We start from the raw sequence: 18,687 nt of genomic DNA, 5'->3' as shown, positions 1-18,687 counted from the left end.
CACACACGTGTACACACACACACACACGTGTACACACACACACGCACGTGGACACTGTGAGCGCGCACGTGCACGCGCTCACAGTGCCCGCAAGGGGCGCGCGTCAACTTGTGGACCAGGTTCACGCGGGGAGGGGGAAGCCCCCCCCACCCCGCCTACCCCCACCCCACCTACCCACACCCCGCCTTCCCCCACCCCCCACCACTCCGCCGCCTCCCTCCCCCATCGCTGCAGGAGGAGCTCCCCTCGCGCCCTGCGCCAGGGTCCGCGGTCTCCTCCGACTCCTCCCCCGCAGCACCCCCTCCCTCAGCCCCCCCCCCTTCCTCCCCCAGCCCCCGACCCACTCCCCCAGCCCCTTGACCGCCCCCACAGCCCCGCCCCTTCGGCCCTGAGCGCAGACGGGAGGCGCCGTGCCGGAGAGCAGAGAAGAGGCTCGGAGCTGTGGGGGCAGCGGTAGGGAGAGCGAGAGCTAGAGGGAGCGGAGCCGCTGTGCGTGCGTGTCAGTGTGTGTGTCAGTGCGTGTGTCAGTGTGTGTCAGTGTCACGCTACCCTCCGCCCAGCTCGGCCTACCCGGAGAGCGGAGTGGGGTGGTCGGTGGTGGTGGAGGAGCGGGAGGAGCGGAGTGGTGAGGGCTGGAGTAGAGGGCCGGTGAGGAAGAGTGAGGAGGAGGAGCGAGGTGGGGACCCCCCGCCTGGAGCCGCTGGGATCGTGAGGAGCGGAGACGCCGAGCCTGGCAGAGAGACACAGGTGAGAGAGCACACACACACACTAGTGTACACACACACACTAGTGTACACACACACACTAGTGTACACACACATACACTAGTGTACACACACATACACTAATGTACACACACACTAGTGTACACACACACACTCGTTTACACACACACACTCGTTTACACACACACACTAGTGTACACACACACTAGTGTACACACACACACTAGTGTACACACACATACACTAGTGTACACACACATACACTAATGTACACACACTCGTTTATACACACACTCGTTTATACACACACACTAGTGTACACACACACACTAGTGTACACACACACACACACACTAGTGTACACACACTAGTGTACACACACACACACACTAGTGTACACACACTAGTGTACACACACACACACTCGTTTACACACACACACTAGTGTACACACACACACTAGTGTACACACACTAGTGTACACACACACTCGTTTACACACACACACTAGTGTACACACACACACACACACTAGTGTACACACACTAGTGTACACACACACACACGTTTACACACACACACTAGTGTACACACACACATACACTAGTGTACACACACACACACGTTTACACACACACACTAGTGTACACACACATACACTAGTGTACACACACACTAGTGTACACACACACTAGTGTACACACACACACTCGTTCACACACACACGCACTCGTTTACACACACACACTAGTGTACACACACACACACACTAGTGTACACACACTAGTGTACACACACACTCGTTTACACACACACACTAGTGTACACACACACACACACTAGTGTACACACACTAGTGTACACACACACACTCGTTTACACACACACACTAGTGTACACACACATACACTAGTGTACACACACACACTCGTTTACACACACACACACTAGTGTACACACACACTAATGTACACACACACGTGTACACACACACACTAGTGTACACACTCGTTTACACACACACACGCTAGTGTGTGTGTGTAAACGAGTGCTACACAGATCCCCCGTGTAGCCTGAACAGACTTGGAGCAAGCGCTGTTAGCGAGCAGCAGCTATGGAGGCCGGAACGGCACACGAAGGGGTGAGTGATCAACACCACGCCCGGCCGCCTTTGTCTCCCTAGTGGCGATGTTTACTACACACCGCACCGGGTACACATTTGAGCCTGAGTCGACCTCCGGGATGCCCAGGACCGCTTCAAATAATCGTCACTGGGTCATAGTGCGGTGCACTGGCCATGCCAAAACGCTGCACAACCGCTCCCAAAACCAACACACCCTTGCACACACACACACACTTACACACACACTTACATACACACACCCTTACATACACACACCCTTACATACACACACCCTTACACACACACACTTATACACACACACACTTACACACACATACTTACACACACACACCCTTGCACACACACACACACACTTATAACCCCCACACACAGGCTACGTGACAGCACACAAACACACGCATCACGCACTATCCTTACACCCCGTGTACGTCACTCACACGTGGCAATAAGCGTATCCAGTGTCTTTGTGTACACACATCACACACGCACACACTAACACACGTACACACTCATACACTGTAGATTACACACACGCACACATTGACACACCTACACACACTGTAGATAACACACAGACACCTATACACACACAGATACACCTACACACACTGTAGATAACACACAGACACACCTACATACACTGGATTACACACACACAGACACGTCTACACACACACACAGACACGCCTACACACACACAGACACACCTACACACACTGTAGATAACACACAGACACACCTACATACACTGGATTACACACACACACAGACACGCCTACACACACACACAGACACACCTACACACACTGTAGATAACACACAGACACCTACACACAGACACACCTATACACACTGTAGATAACACACAGACACACCTACAGACACACACAGACACGCCTACACACACACAGACACACCTACACACACTGTAGATAACACACAGACACACCTACATACACTGGATTACACACACACACAGACACGCCTACACACACTAGATTACATACAGACACCTACACGCACTGTAGATTGCACACACAAAGACACTCGTATAACCTGTAGATTACACGCACACCCTATATAAATATAAAGATCCCCTGTACAGCCGTAACAGGCTCTTGGGGCTAGTGCTGATTGCGAGCATCTATGAAGGCCGGCTGGCGATGTTTACATATTGAACCAGGTACTCATTTGAGGCTGAGTCGACCTAGGGGAGGCCCAGGACACGCACACACAGGCATACTAACGCACTGTGCTACAAACACCTTAAACAGTGATAGAGTGGCACTCGCACTAAGATGTAAATTTTGACACACACTGACAATGACACACACCGACACTGACACACACACCCTGGCACACACCCTGACACACACACTGACACACACACTGACACACGCACACCGGCACACACCCTGACACACACACACCCTGACACACACACACCCTGACACACACACTGACACACACACTGACAACACGCACACCGGCAAACACACCCTGACACACACACTGACACACACACTCTGACACACAAACACCCTGACACACACACACGCTGACACACACACCTTGACACACACACATCCTGACACACACAATGACACACGCACACCGACACTGACACACACCGACACTGACACACATTCCGAAACACACACACACACACACGGACAAATACAAATAGTAACACACTTGCATAAACTGCAACACAATTTGATACACACACGAACACTAACATACTGGGACTGGGTCATTATCTGGGATAAAGACAAAGGTTCATCGTAAGGTGTCTTATAGGTTGTGGGAGCAAGTGCTGTTGTATGTATGTTGAACCTCTTTCGCACTCTACGTAGCCAACCTTGCTAATCGTACTAAAACGAGTAGCACCAATGGAGGTCTGAACGGCTCATCAATGAGGGGGTGGTGTGGCTAGCATCACGCCCATCCGCCTTTGTCTCCCCAGTAGTGATGTTTACAATCGCACCAAATATTCATCTGAGGCTGGGTCGATCTAGGGGAAGCGCAAGACCAATATGTTGGTTTCTGTTTTCACTGCAGTTATCTGGGGTCGGGAATCGAATCTAGGTGGCAGGGTTGCTACACACCACATCCCACTGTGTGTGTGGCACTCGAAGGCACAACGGTGTGACGCTAGCCACTTCGCTGACACATTGACACACCAATGCACATGCTGACACATTGACACACCTGGTGCACACACTGACACATTGACACACCGATGGACATTCTGACACATTGACACACCGATGCACACGCTGACACATTGACACACCGGTGCACATGCTGACACATTGACACACTGATGCACACGCTGACACATTGACACACCGGTGCACACGCTGACACATTGACACACTGATACACACCCTGACACATTGACACATTGACACACCGGTGCACACGCTGACACATTGACACACCGGTGCACACGCTGACACATTGACACACTGATGCACACACTGACATAACAGACTTTTGGGACAAATGCTTTTAGCGACGATCTATGAAGGCCAGCACGGCACACGAGGGGTGGATGGCCAGCACCACACATTGACACATGGGAACACGCTTGTATTTACGTGAATCCCCTGTTCCATGTGTATTCATGCGTTGTGACGCGGTGCCTTATTTCTAAATGGTGATGCGTGGACACAGGCTCCGTGTGGAGGCCACAGGGAGGAACACGCAGAGCAATTTCCGCTTTGCACTCATTGTTACAGCTTTGACTCTCACAGACTCTCCTCCATGACCCTCTCCTCCCTGGCTCTCCAATCCTTGACTGCTCCATGACTCTCTCCTCCATGACCATGTCCTCTCTGGCTCTCTAATCCCTGACTCTGCTCATGACTCTCTCCTCCCTGGCTCTCTTCTCCCTGACTCTCCAATCCCTGACCCTCCCATCCCTGCCTCTCCTCCCTGACTTTTTCCTCCCTGACTCTCTCCTCCCAGACTCTCTCATCCCCAACTCTCTCATCCTCGACTCTCGCACCGTGCCCTCACATGCCCGCACGCTGCCTGCATGGACCGTGTGTTGGGAGCAGCGGCAGGGCTCTGGCGGTCGCCGTCAGTGCCCGTCCCCTTGGGGAGTGGGCACCACCAGTGGCCGTGGTCCAGACTCACGCCGGCGGTGGTGGCCAAAGGAAGGGAACTCGTCGCCCCCAGAGGGGGAAGGGGGGGGAGGGAGAGGGAGTGACGTCAACCGAGGAGACAGAATGTTGAAAGTATGTGGGCCTGCACTCACCAGATTGTCGCTTTTTGCGAGCTCGTCGGATGTCGCTGTCTTGAGTGGCACGGGGGCGCAGGTCTTCGTCCTGCGTCGGGACAGGCCGTGGTTGGCAGCGTCAATGATCAGGTGCCTCCTCACGGGCGAGACCATCCTCGCACCATTGGGTAGCGGCGAGCTCTTACCTTGCGCGACGCTTCTTGACCCTTCTGTGGAAAATGTGGAATTTCCACCCGCTTTGACTTTTTTTCCGGAGGTGAATTCCTGCGCCCGCGTATTTGCTACGCTGCACACGTCGGGCGAGCACTGTGTACGCTGGCACCTGCATAGCGGTGTAGCGGCATGGGCAGCATTTGCCACGCGAGGCCTCCGTTGGTGAATGTGTGCTGTGTGCTGCAGCCTGGCCGGGCGCTGCTGTGCTAAGCGTTTGACTCGCAACCTGAACAGAGGTCATATGTTCACGATCACTCGGCCAATCGTCCCCGTGGAGATCAATGCCACATCATTATGGTGAGCAAGTGGCGATTGTCCTTCGAACAAACTAGTTCCTGCCATGGGAATGTGGAATGTTCACCCATGGAGATGAATGCTGTCCCATTTTCTTTTACAACTTATTTGACTTTGAATATGCAGCGTATGAATGGAAATATATTTTTTGCTGAAAGAAAATGAAGTGTTTGTATTTTCGCAAACACCCTGTGACCAAATCACCTGGAACGCAGCCAGTCTCATCAAATCTTAGAAGCTTTGCAGCGTTGAGCCGGGATAGTGCTTGGATGGGTGACCACCATACACAAAAGGGCTTTGCACAGCTATGTGGTGGACTTCCAACAGTGATATCCATTTACTTCAGAGGTACGCTGGGCTGAGTTGAGCCCGATAAGGGATGTGAACTCACAACCTTCAGATGGTGAATCAAGTTCCCTGTGACGCGGTGCCAGGAATGAGAAAACACTTCTCGTCAGCTTTAATCATCGTTGTTCACTGGAACGTTGCTGCAGCCCTCTTTTACACATCGTGGCTTCAGTAGCTCTTGTGCAGTTACAGAGAAAGGTGGGGCCGAGTTCAGAGCACTGAGCTGGCATCGCTGAGGTCCTGGGTTTGAATCCCAGGCAGCCGCCTGTGATTAAACCGGGTTCTCAGGTGTGGTGAGTTGATGGTCTCAGCCTAGTCACTGCAAGAGAAAACCCCATCAAAACTTAATTCGGTCCTGCATTTTATTTGGTCAAATTCCAGCTCTTGAGAATTAAAAACATTGTTTTTTGTAACACGACAAACATTATTCTCGTGTCGCAGGGTGGGTAGGAAAGTGCAGTCCCCCCTACTGTGTGGACCACACGTCCCTTGGAAGCGTTTCTCATCTCAGAGTTAGCTCTGTGATATCCGCTTCCATGGAGCGTTCTCTAACATGAAGGAGTTACATCGTCGTGCGAGAGATCCGAACGGATGGGGCACCGATAACAAAATTGGGATCACATTCGGGAGAAGATAAAGTGAACAAATCATCGAGTCCTGTTATTTGGGATATAGAGCACTGAATCCACGAGAGTATCACCATGCACGCTGCGTATATGCACGCACCGCGGTCCGTGCGCCGTGTTCACGCTCGTGCCTGGGTAACGACCTTGTGCATCGGGTCAAGCTGCCTCTCTTGAACGCACGCTCTCCTCCAAGGTGTCAGGTTTCTCCCAAGAATTGCAGTTTCCTCTCGCGTGGGGAGATACTTTGCTCGAAGGTGATTTGGCCGGACATCCCAAGCAGAACTCTAATCGTTAAATATAGACTTGAAAAATCAATGGGGATTTTCATTCCTCGGTAATGTACAATGTTATATACAACGTGCAGTCGGGCGTACACTGTGTTCGAACAGGGGCAGGGTGTGCCAGGATATTCCTCTTGCCAAGACGGATAAATGTAGCCCATTAAGAGCTTGTAATGTTATCTACACTGTTGTGTTTTTTTAAATACACGAGAATAATATGACAAAGCAATATGAAAGAAAGGTAAAAGGACACTGAAACGATTGCTGATCACAAGCCAATTCCTAAACCCACACAACCCAGGGCTCCGGTTACTGCACAGCACGGTACTGAACCGGGGTGAGGGTTTCCCATGCAGCGAGAATACGCGGCTAACAGCAACAAAAAACAACGCTGCTTTGCGTGCTGCTCAGGTTTTGAGCTTCGGTAATCGAAAAAACTTTTAATTTTTGGGGTCACCACAAACGACCCCGTTGTGTGTGGGGACACAGCAATGTGCCCATCGTGTTTCGAGCGCACACTGTTCATGCTTGTGTGTGTGTGTGGGGAGCAGTGGTGTCACGGTTAGCATGCTGTGTCACAAACCCGGCGACCCGAGTTTGATTCCCACTCACGGCCAACACCAGTGGCGATTATCTGAACCGGTCCTCGGCTTCCCCTAGGTCGACTCAGCCTCAAATGAGCACCTTGTGCAATGTGTAAACATCGCCACTGGGGAGACAAAGGTGGCCGGTCGTGGTGCTGGCCACCCACCCCCTCTTGTGGCGTGTCGGCCTTCATAGGTGCTCGCTAACAAGCGCTTTTCCCTAACGTGTGCTAAGGCTAAACACATGGGAACTTTGTCTTTATTCTTAGGTTTTTTCGGTAAAGTCACGTAGGTAAAAAATTCAAATTAATAAAAGTAAAATAAAAATAAAATAAAAATCACGACGTTTCGGAGGCAACACAAGTTTCCGTCTTCAGGTGGGACCGTCACAGCACGATAGCTGTATCAAGTGAGAGTAATTCCAAGAAACAGTATTTGTATATATACTGGTTGAGGGTGGGAGGAGCCAAGGTAGGCCCTGAATATTATTTTTGTGAGGTTCGGTGCGGCTGAAGCACGATGTTAGGAATGAGCCTTTGTTGTGTAAACTAGGTGCAGATGATGTAAATGTGCGTGTGAAAGGGACTGAGCCTTTTTGTTATGTAGAGATGATGCGGCTGAAATCGCTGCCAGGAAATTAGTCTTTGTTGTGTAGAATGGTTGACTGAGCCTATTATTATGTAGAGGTGGTGCGGCTTAAATCGCTGCCAGGAAATTATTCTTTGTTGTGTAGAATGGTTGACAGAGCCTATTGTTATTTAGAGGTGGTGCGGCTGAAATCGCTGCCAGGAATGCTCCAAATATGTGTAGTTAAATCTTTTCTGTATGGTTAATAACATCTTTCCAATGATTACTAAGTTTGTACCCATCATCACGGTTGAAATTATGTCTGTGTTTGTATATTTGGATGGCCTCGTGTACAAACCTTTGATGGTAGCCAGGAGGCTTGCAGAGCACCTTAGTCTCGGAAAAGACAATTTCATGAGAGCCCACAGCGTTTGTAGCAATGATCTATTCCGAGACTAAGGTGCTCTGCAAGCCTCCTGGCTACCATCAAAGGTTTGTACACGAGGCCATCCAAATATACAAACACAGACATAATTTCAACCGTGATGATTGGTACAAACTTAGTAATCATTGTAAAGATGTTATTAACCATACAAAAAGATTTAACTACACATTTGGAGCATTCCTGGCAGCGATTTCAGCCGCACCACCTCTAAATAACAATAGGCTCTATCAACCATTTTACACAACAAAGACTAAATTCCTGGCAGCGATTTAAGCCGCACCACCTCTACATAATAATAGGCTCAGTCAACCATTCTACACAACAAAGACTAATTTCCTGGCAGCGATTTCAGCCGCATCATCTCGACATAACAAAAAGGCTCAGTCCCTTTCACACGCACCTTTACATCATCCGCACCTAGTTTACACAACAAAGGCTCATTCCTAACATCGTGCTTCAGCCGCACTGAACCTCACAAAAATAATATTCAGGGCCTACCTTGGCTCCTCCCACCCTCAACCAGTATATATACAAATACTGTTTCTTGGAATTTCTCTCACTTGATACAGCTATCGTGCTGTGACGGTCCCACGTGAAGACGGAAGCTTGTGTTGCCTCCGAAACGTCGTGATTTTTATTTCATTTTTATTTTACTTTTATTAATTTGAATTTTTTACCTACGTGACTTTACCGAAAAAACCTAAGAATATGAATCCTTGCAATCACGAAAGCTTCAAATTTAGAACTTTGTCTTTGTCACCACTTAGTTTACAGTTCACTGAGGCCGCTGTCATGAGCCACGTGGGCCCGTGGTGCACGCACATGCTTAATGTTGTGTTCTGTACGGTGTACTGAATTAGGTGGTGGTGAGAGTGCTTGCTGTGAAAGTCTACCCTGCCCCAGTAGACACCGTGCCTGCACCATGGGTCCTACACTCGACCACGCTCAACCTTGACTCTCGACCCCGTCGTGTGAACGATACCGTTGCCAACTCCGCGCATCATGCTTGAAGGTTCCGTCCATGCTGCCCGTGTTGTTTGGACACGTTGTGGTCGCAGGTGTTTCGTGTGTAGAGCTGGCACATTCTTCTACGTGCTATAATTGAGCATTTGAAAGGTTTAAAAACATGCGCATATACAAGCAGTCCTCGACTTATGCACACCTGCACACGTGCGCACGTGTGTGTATGAAAGTGAGTGTGTGGGGGACGGCAGTGTAGTGGTTAGCGCACTGTGCTACCAAAGTGGCGACCCGAGTTCAGTTTCCGCTCGCGGTCAACACCAGTGATGATTATTTAAACTGGTCATGGGGCTTCCCATGGTCGACTCAGCCTCAAATTAATACCTGGAGTGTAAATATCACCACTGGGAGACAAAGGCAGCCGGGTGTGGTTCTGCGTGCAATTGTGGTGACCTGTACCCCCCTTCCGACTACAAGCTAGCATCAGGACTCAAGGGAAGTGAAAATAAAAGGAATTGTTTTGCTATTTATGTTCCTTTATTTTATGTTTAATTTATTATGCAGTATTTTTTACAGCACTACATGCAAATGTACAATATTCTTAATTATAAGTTTTAACAATGCTTCCCTCTTTTTGTTGAACCATAACGCATTTCATAACACTGAGGCATTTAAACAGTGCACGAACGGGTCCTCAGGCCCATTAAGCTATGTAGCTTTTTTCAGAAGCCACCTGGCCACAAGTGATAGCTCATTGAAGTGGCTTATCACGTGGAAATGTATAGCAGGAGCCAAATACTCTAAACACAATGTTTCGAAATGTGGAGGGATAAACGGATGACCCGGAGAAAAGTCCACGCGACCATGGGAAGAACATGCAAACTCCAAATATACAGCAGGCGTGAAGGGTCGGGATGGAACCCACTACCTCCTGTCTACCAGGCGAGAGAGATAACATCTCGCCACCGCGGCAGCACCCATATCACAGAGCTACTTCTGGTGATCCCCAGCCACCTATTGTCTACTCCAGGGGGTAGCGCTTTACCGCCCGTCCTACTGCACAGAGGAGTATTCTTCACGTGATGGTCGCACTGATATTTTCACGATTTTCTCAGCTGAATTTAGACAAAATAAATATTTATTTTAAATATGATAAAATTTTCACGCAGTCATTGGTGACTGAACTAAGGGGATAAACTTTCTGCAATTGAGAAGCCAGTCACTGGCGTTCGCCTGCATTCTAACGAATCACCTCAGCGGTGCCAGCTCAGCACCCTGACCTCTGAGCCACCTTTCAACGTGGGGCATACAAAATGTCAAAGCTCACGTTGTTATCCTATGCACGTGCGTTTGGACTATTTAGGTAATTTTGCTGTTATAAATGTCGAAATGATAAGCCACTTTGTTGAGCTGTCATTTTTGATAGCCAGGTCACTTTAGAAAAATAAGTTAATACCTCAGTGGGCTTTGTCTGGTAGGATGGGGATGGTTTAGTTTTATTTGTATGTGTTTGAGTGATTTGTTTACCTTTCTTGTACTTAGCACTCCTGTCGTGTTTTTGTATTGTTTGTTGTTGTAACGTTCCTCCCCACCCCTACTGGACATCTTTGAAAAGCCCATTAGATTAATCCAATATGAATAAATATTCTGATTCTGACTTGTTTTGATACTTAAACCAGTAGGCAGTCAAGTGAGAGTCTGAGGTCTTTCTTGTTTATTTTATCCAAATTTCCAGTGGCTTGGAGCATCATCATCATTGTCAGCCTCGATCAATCCATCGCAAGCCATCGCCGTCTCTCAGTCCCGCAATGTAGCAATCCACCGTACACCTGTGTGCTGCGAGGTGGAGTGATGAAATCAGCTCGCGTGCAGCCGCGTGGTGCGTTGTGACATTGTGGACGTCCCTTCGGACCCCTCTCTTGGCTGCCGCTCTGACATCGGCCTCGACCGCCAGCCGTTACCCCTCATGGCGATGTGCCCTGTGCTCATAGTGGAGCAACCATCCTTAAATTTGTATTTAATCCCTGATTCAGTCGTAACCGGCTGTTGGTATTTAACCTCAGTGAAGCCGTATGCAGCTGTTTGTGTTTAACTCAAGTTAAGCTATAGCCAGCAATAGTATAGCCAGCTGTTGGTATTTAGCCCCCCAGTGAAGCCGTATGCTGCTATATTGGTGCCACGGGAGTGATGGGGGAATGAGAGCGGGTAACACAAGTTGCCTTTCCAGACCCCAGGGTATGGCGATATTTGTCCAGAGCCCCATGGCCGCCGCGTGAGCTGCCGTGCTCTTGGTGGCGGTCGCACCGCTGAGGAATGGATAAACGGGGGATTGTCAGCGTTCTGTACCCTTGCTGTGTTGACTCACAAAACAGCCCCAGATGAGACTGTGGCTTTGGCAATTTTCTCTGGGCGGGGGGGGGGGGTACTGGATAAGCGGTCCTCATATGGTGGCGTGTCCTCAAAGTCACGTGGGCGGCAGGGTCGTGGCAACTCAGTGGTAGCACTCATGCCTCACAGCAAGAAGGGCCTGGGTTCGATCCCTGATTCGGGCACCAGTGTGTGAAGTTGAGTATTTCCCCCCTCTTTTGCGTGAGTTTCCTCCAGATTCATCAGTTTCCTCTCATGCCTAAAATAAACAAATGCAACATGTAACCGGTGTTGACCAAAACATCCCCAATGCTTGAAATATTCCCTACAAATTACTAATTTGCGTCTAACCACAGCAGCAACATCACCCCCCCCCCCCCCACCTGAAAAACTTTGGCGGGAGCCTCCAGAAGAAGAAACTTGAGACTCAGTGAGGCCGATACAGTGAGGGAAAATAGTATTTGATCCCCTGCTGATTTTGTACGTTTGCCCACTGACAAAGAAATGATCAGTTTATAATTTTATTGGTAGGTTTATTTGAACAGTGAGAGACAGAATATCAGCAACGCATGTCAAAAATGTTATAAATTGATTTGCATTTTAATGAGGGAAATAAGTATTTGACCCCCTCTCAATCAGAAAGATTTCTGGCTCCCAGGTGTCTTTTATATAGGTAATGAGCTGAGATTAGGAGCACACTCTTAAAGGGAGTGCTCCTAATCTCAGCTTGTTACCTGTATAAAAGACACCTGTTCACAGAAGCAATCTATCAATCAGATTCCAAACTCTCCACCATGGCCAAGACCAAAGAGCTCTCCAAGGATGTCAGGGACAAGATTGTAGACCTACACAAGGCTGGAATGGGCTACAAAACCATCGCCAAGCATCTTGGTGAGAAGGTGACAACAGTTGGTGTGATTATTCGCAAATGGAAGAAACACAAAAGAACTGTCAATCTCCCTCGGCCTGGGGCTCCATTCAAGATCTCACCTCGTGGAGTTGCAATGATCATGAGAACGGTGAGGAATCAGCCCAGAACTACACGGGAGGATCTTGTCAATGATCTCAAGGCAGCTGGGACCATAGTCACCAAGAAAACAGTTGGTAACACACTACGTCGTGAAGGACTGAAATCCAGCAGCGCCCGCAAGGTCCCCCTGCTCAATAAATCACATATACATGCCCGTCTGAAGTTTGCCAATGAACATCTGAATGATTCAGAGGACAACTGGGTGAAAGTGTTTTGGTCAGATGGGACCAAAATGGAGCTCTTTGGCATCAACTCAACTCGCCTTGTTTGGAGGAGGAGGGATGCTGCCTATGACCCCAAGAACACCATCCCCACCGTCAAACATGGAGGTGGAAACATTATGCTTTGGGGGTGTTTTTCTGCTAAGGGGACAGGACAACTTCACCGCATCAAAGGGACGATGGACGGGGCCATGTACCATCAAATCTTGGGTGAGAACCTCCTTCCCTCAGCCAGGGCATTGAAAATGGGTCGTGGATGGGTATTCCAGCATGACAATGACCCAAAACACACGGCCAAGGCAAAAAGGAGTGGCTCAAGAAGAAGCACATTAAGGTCCTGGAGTGGCCTAGCCAGACCTTACTCCCATAGAAAATCTGTGGAGGGAGCCGAAGGTTCGAGTTGCCAAACGTCAGCCTCGAAACCTTAATGACTTGGAGAAGATCTGCAAAGAGGAGTGGGACAAAATCCCTCCTGAGATGTGTGCAAACCTGGTGGCCAACTACAAGAAACGTCTGACCTCAGTGATTGCTAACAAGGGTTTTGCCACCAAGTACTAAGTCATGTTTCGCAGAGGGGTCAAATACTTATTTCCCTCATTAAAATGCAAATCAATTTATAGCATTTTTGACATGCGTTTTTCTGGATTTTGTTGTTATTCTGTCTCTCACTGTTCAAATAAACCTACCATTAAAATTATAGACTGATAATTTCTTTGTCAGTGGGCAAACGTACAAAATCAGCAGGGGATCAAATTCTTTTTTTTCTCACTGTATAATAATTATACAGGATAATAATTATACAGTGAGGGAAATAATTATACAGTAGTTGGGAGTTGTAGGATTCACCATGTTTGTGAGATAAAAGTATATATGGTGACGTGTCCAAATCAGTATAGAAAGTAGGTTGTTGAATTGCCGATGGGCTTTTGAATGTTAATCCCTCTTTCGGGTTATTTGCAGGTGTTCTGTTTTCCTCTCGCGTAAAAAAATACACGATCGTAAATTGGCTACATATCTAAAGTCGGGCCCTGCTGAAAGTATTTTGAGGTGTTCCTGGGCAGAGAAATTATTTTGTACTGGACTGATAATGCCGCATTGTTTTACAGTAAACCCTTAATATTCGTGGGTACACGTTGCTGGAGAAGGGTGTGAATGTTAAATCCACAAATATTAATACGTGTAGCTTATGGGAAAAATAGGTTTCGTTGGGCAGAAACATATTACGCGTAAACATAAACTGTATATATATGAATGACGACATTCACACCACTCTCACCATCCACACCACTCTCACCATCCACGTCGCTCCCACGCTTCACAACTCCTTGTCCGGTAGTTGCGAGCTATGGCGGCGGAGTCGTATTTTAAATATCTGGCACTCTAATAAATTTGTCGCGAATAGGCAAAACCGCGATTAATAAAACCCGCCACTATCGATGCTTTACTGTATCAGCTTTTGAAGCGCTATATTTGTAGAGAGGGCATATATCGGAGTCCTTCGAGATGTAAGTGTCACTGTGGATGGTAGTTTTGTGTTTACCTGGCAGCATGGCAGGCTTGCCAGTTGGGACATGCTGATTGCAAATCACGACCTAACAGCATGTTGTTTCTCTCAGGATGCATTGAAACGATTCCAAACTATATAACTAAAATGTAACTTTTTTATTTTACCAAGTAAGACCCACTGAGCTGTAAGGCTCTTTTTCAGAAGCGACCTGGCTACAAATGATAGTTCAACGAAGTGGCTTATCATGTGAAAATTTATAGCAGCAGAATAATCTAAACGCATGTTTCTGAATGTGGAGGGAAAAACTGGAGGACCTGGAGAAAAATCCAAGCCACCACTGGGAGAGAGGGATAGACATGCAAACTCCAAATATACAGGCGTCAGTATCGAGATCGAACCCACGACCTTCTCTATACCAGGCGAGGCAGTTGACATCTCGCCATGGTGGTGCCACAATGGCATTACATTGACACTGAAGCACACTGCAGACTTATGCAGGTTTGAAATAAGATACTGTACAGCAGTGCTCCCCAACCTTTTTGGCACCAGGGACCGGTTTCGTGGAAGACAATTTTTTCACGAACCGGGGGGGGGTTCATCAGTGGGTCTTTCCCCCTTTTCAAAGAAGCTCTCCGGCGACGTTTGTTTTTTACTCATTTTGTTAAGGATTAGCTTGTGGACTTACCAACACTGTGACTGAGACAAGTGCGAAGTGCGGGAAAGAGGCGCGGACGGAAGTGGTAAATAAAATAATGGGGGCGGGCCACGCGCGGACTCACCGCTCACCTCCTGCTGTGCAGCCCGGTTCCTAACAGGCCACGGACCGGTATCGGTCTGTGGCCCGGGGGTTGCGGACCCCTGCTGTGTCAAACAAATGTTCGTGGGTAATGTTTATGTTGCATTATTTTGGCCAGTGAACAAATCACCCTGAAGGTGCCCGATCTCATGGGATCTCAGAGGCTAAGTAGACTTGAGCCTGGATAGTCATTGAATAGGTGACAACCACCAGAACAGGTTGTTATAGGCTGCCAGGCTGTAGAGTGCAGTACATAAAAATGCACTATTGTACTGTCCCTCTACGCTCCTACTTCTACACTTTCCGCCTTCCCCAACCCGCACTGACCAGCGCATTGACGGACAATCAAACGACCCGCATTGCCCCCGTGTGGCGTGGGGAAGGCCATCATCCAGCAGCGCTTAATCGTCTACAAGGTGCCACATTTCACGTTTTGCATTGACGAAGCAAAATTAACCGGTGGCAGTTCAGCAGAGAATGTGGCACCAACGACCGTGGCTTCCTGACAGGGGCAGGCATTGGGTTTTGTCACCATTAACGGAAGAACGCTCCTCGTTCTCATTGTGCCATGGCGAGACTGGTCCCCGGGCGCTGAGTAACACTCGGCTTGCGCCTTGTGTTCCCGTGACAGTGCCCTGTATTTTGTTCACAGCCCCTGGGACCTATTGCAGTGCTTGGGGGACTGACTGCGTACACAATCCACTGCTGGATGAGGGCTTCCCCATTTGTTTATCCTCGAGGTTATATGACTTAAAAAATATAATTTTTTTTTACCAGGTAAGGCCCACTTCGTTATGTAGCTTTTTTTCACAAGTGACCTGACTACAAATGATAGCTCAACGAAATGGCTATTGTGTGGACATTTATAGTGGCCAAATTCTCTTAAATGCATGTTTCAAATTGTGGAGGGAAAATAGGAGGATCTGGAGAAAAATCCACGCGAGCATGGGGAGAACATGCAAACTCCAAATATACAGGCAGCGGGATCGAACCCACGACCTCCTGTATACCGGACGTGGTAGTGAACATCTCGCCACCGCGGTCCCCTACATCATTATGCAGGACGATGGGGGGTTTGGTGAAGGCCAGTGACACAGATGTGGGATCAGAGAAGAGCACAAAGACGGACTTTCGCCGCAACGCCGTCTGCTACACCTGGGGTGCACGGCGGTCCCCATTCCAAGCGCCAGCTACGGCCTATGACCACTTCACCTGAAATGCGCCCCATCCCTAAGCTAAGCATGGAACCGAGAGTGAAATGCACTTTAGCGACCGCCAGAAATTCAGACCAGTGGTCGAGTAGCGGAAACACTTCAGTCTATTAGTGGATGATGAACCTGCCCAAAAGCGACTTCCTGTGGTTATTACCACAAGTATTACACGTGGAATGGCAGATTAGGCAGTCAATATTGATGTGCAACCCATAGCAAGGAGAAACACAACACAACACACATTAGCAGACTACGCCTGCTACAAATATCTGTCCCTTCACATAAAACAAAAGCTATTTCTCACACAACATATCTTCCACACGGCCTTGGTGGGAGTGCATGATTTCAGCAGCATTGGTGTAACGCAAGCAAATTCTAGGACCGATTTTCAGGCTGAAGGCAGTGGCGGTAGTGCTCTGATGGCACTGAAATCCAGTATCCGCTTATTATGCATGTGTGTATGTCGACATTAACTTGACGCTTGCATACCATGCTTGTCTAATTAGGTGTGGGGTTGAGGTTAAGTCCTCAAAAGTTTTGGCAATGAAAGTAATTGTCTGACTACAGCAATTCTGGGACGTATGTATGTATGTTGAACTTCTGTCACACCATACGTAGCCATCCGTGCTTATCAGAGGTGTGGGGGAAAGACAACAAACTAAACACAAAAAGCAGTTTTAGCAGCTTAAAAAAGCAGTGTTAGTGGCACGTGATTAATTAATTTTTAGACATTTGCGACCGTCTATAGTTGCTTTGACGGATCGACAATCAGGTTGCACCAATGCATCGCCAGGGCAAGTCTTGGCTTCCTAGTTCTGCACCACATCTCGAATCACAGCATGAGACAATGCTTGACGCAACCAAAATAATTCATGCATCTTTGACATTGAAGGTGTCTGCTCTGTGGTTCGTTCGTGTGCATTCACATTATTAAAATTATTTCACTGATTATTTTAGTAATTTTGTTGAGCTATCATTTGTGGCCAGGTCGATTCTGAAAAATACGTTTAATGCTTCAGTGGGCTTTGCCTGGTAGAATGGGGATAATTTAGTTGTATTAATATGTTTTTGGGTGATTTGTTCACCTTTGTTGTACTTTGCACATCTGCCATGTTTTTGTATTGTTTGTTGTTGTAATGTTTTACCTGCCGATACTGGACATCTGTGAAAAATTACTTTATAGCTCATAAGATTCCTCTTGCAGTATAAATACATATTTTGATTTAGTTTGCTCTTTCTACTCTCCTCAGCAAACCATTACAACACATTCTTATGAGGTGGAATGCCGTGGTTGTCAATTGGCAGCATTGCAGTTTGAGCTGAAACCTAGAGCTGGCCGTTCGGCTAGCCTCATTGTTCAACGTAAAGCAGTGGCCAGGATGATTGATAATGTTGTAGTAAGTTCGAGGAGACGATGTCGAAGTTGAGGCACACTCTGTTTATTAACTCCGGGACAGGTACAATAGTTGAAGGGGTATCGGCCCCTTCACCCGTACTATGGGAAACCCACCCTAGTCCTAAGCCCTCTGTCCTGTCCCCCAGTCCTCCTCTACTGGGCTACGGGAGGCTGACTGATCTGGCCCTGGCAAGCACAGATCTCGGCACCAGCTAACCGGCCTTGCCCTGATAAGGGCAGTGGTCTGGAAGCTCTTGGGCCGCGCCACTGGTTTACCCGGCTCGGCCCTTATAAGGACGGCGAGACCGGGGAGTCCCAGGGCCTAATCTCCGAGTCTTGGATCTTCACTGGTCAGCTTCGTGTCGAACTGAACTCGAGCTCTTTGGGTCTCCACCTTTTATAGGGATCGCCTCCGAGGGCTGGGGGCGTGGGCAATAACTGATGCGGACGTCGGTGTGACCACCCGTGTATGTGAGTGCCGACAGCCCTATGTTTGTTGTCCGCCGTTTCTCCCGTAATAACCCCTACATCACCCCCCCCTGTACAGCTCGCAGCCGTCCCGGCTGCAACAATCCCTCAACCCCCAAGAATAAAGATAAACACCGTCAATACCCGTGTGCCTCGTAACAGTAACAATAACAAGAACAAGCGTAACATCAACCGATGGTTCCTTATATAAAAAAAACCCCCACCCAAAAACGCAACACATATACGGAACGGTATAA

The 18,687-nt window shown here is 48.4% G+C and overlaps 1 protein-coding gene across 2 annotated transcripts in view; it reads left to right on the top strand.

Annotated features, from left to right (window-relative positions):
- The first annotated feature begins 407 nt into the window (after positions 1-407).
- Positions 408-18,687, top strand: part of HIVEP2 (HIVEP zinc finger 2) — a 166,896-nt gene continuing 148,616 nt past the window's right edge. For both annotated transcript variants that reach the window (XM_061569469.1, XM_061569468.1), the window contains exon 1: positions 408-747. The gene's annotated coding sequence lies outside the window, so the exon portion shown is untranslated. The remainder of the gene's footprint in view (positions 748-18,687) is intronic.

This window comes from Lethenteron reissneri, chromosome 43 (genome assembly GCF_015708825.2).
Source record: "Lethenteron reissneri isolate LAM-NWPU_2019-01 chromosome 43, ASM1570882v1, whole genome shotgun sequence".
NCBI classification, from domain to species: domain Eukaryota; kingdom Metazoa; phylum Chordata; class Hyperoartia; order Petromyzontiformes; family Petromyzontidae; genus Lethenteron; species Lethenteron reissneri.
Note: the sequence above shows the minus strand (reverse complement) of the source record. Positions and strands in the feature narration are given on the sequence as shown.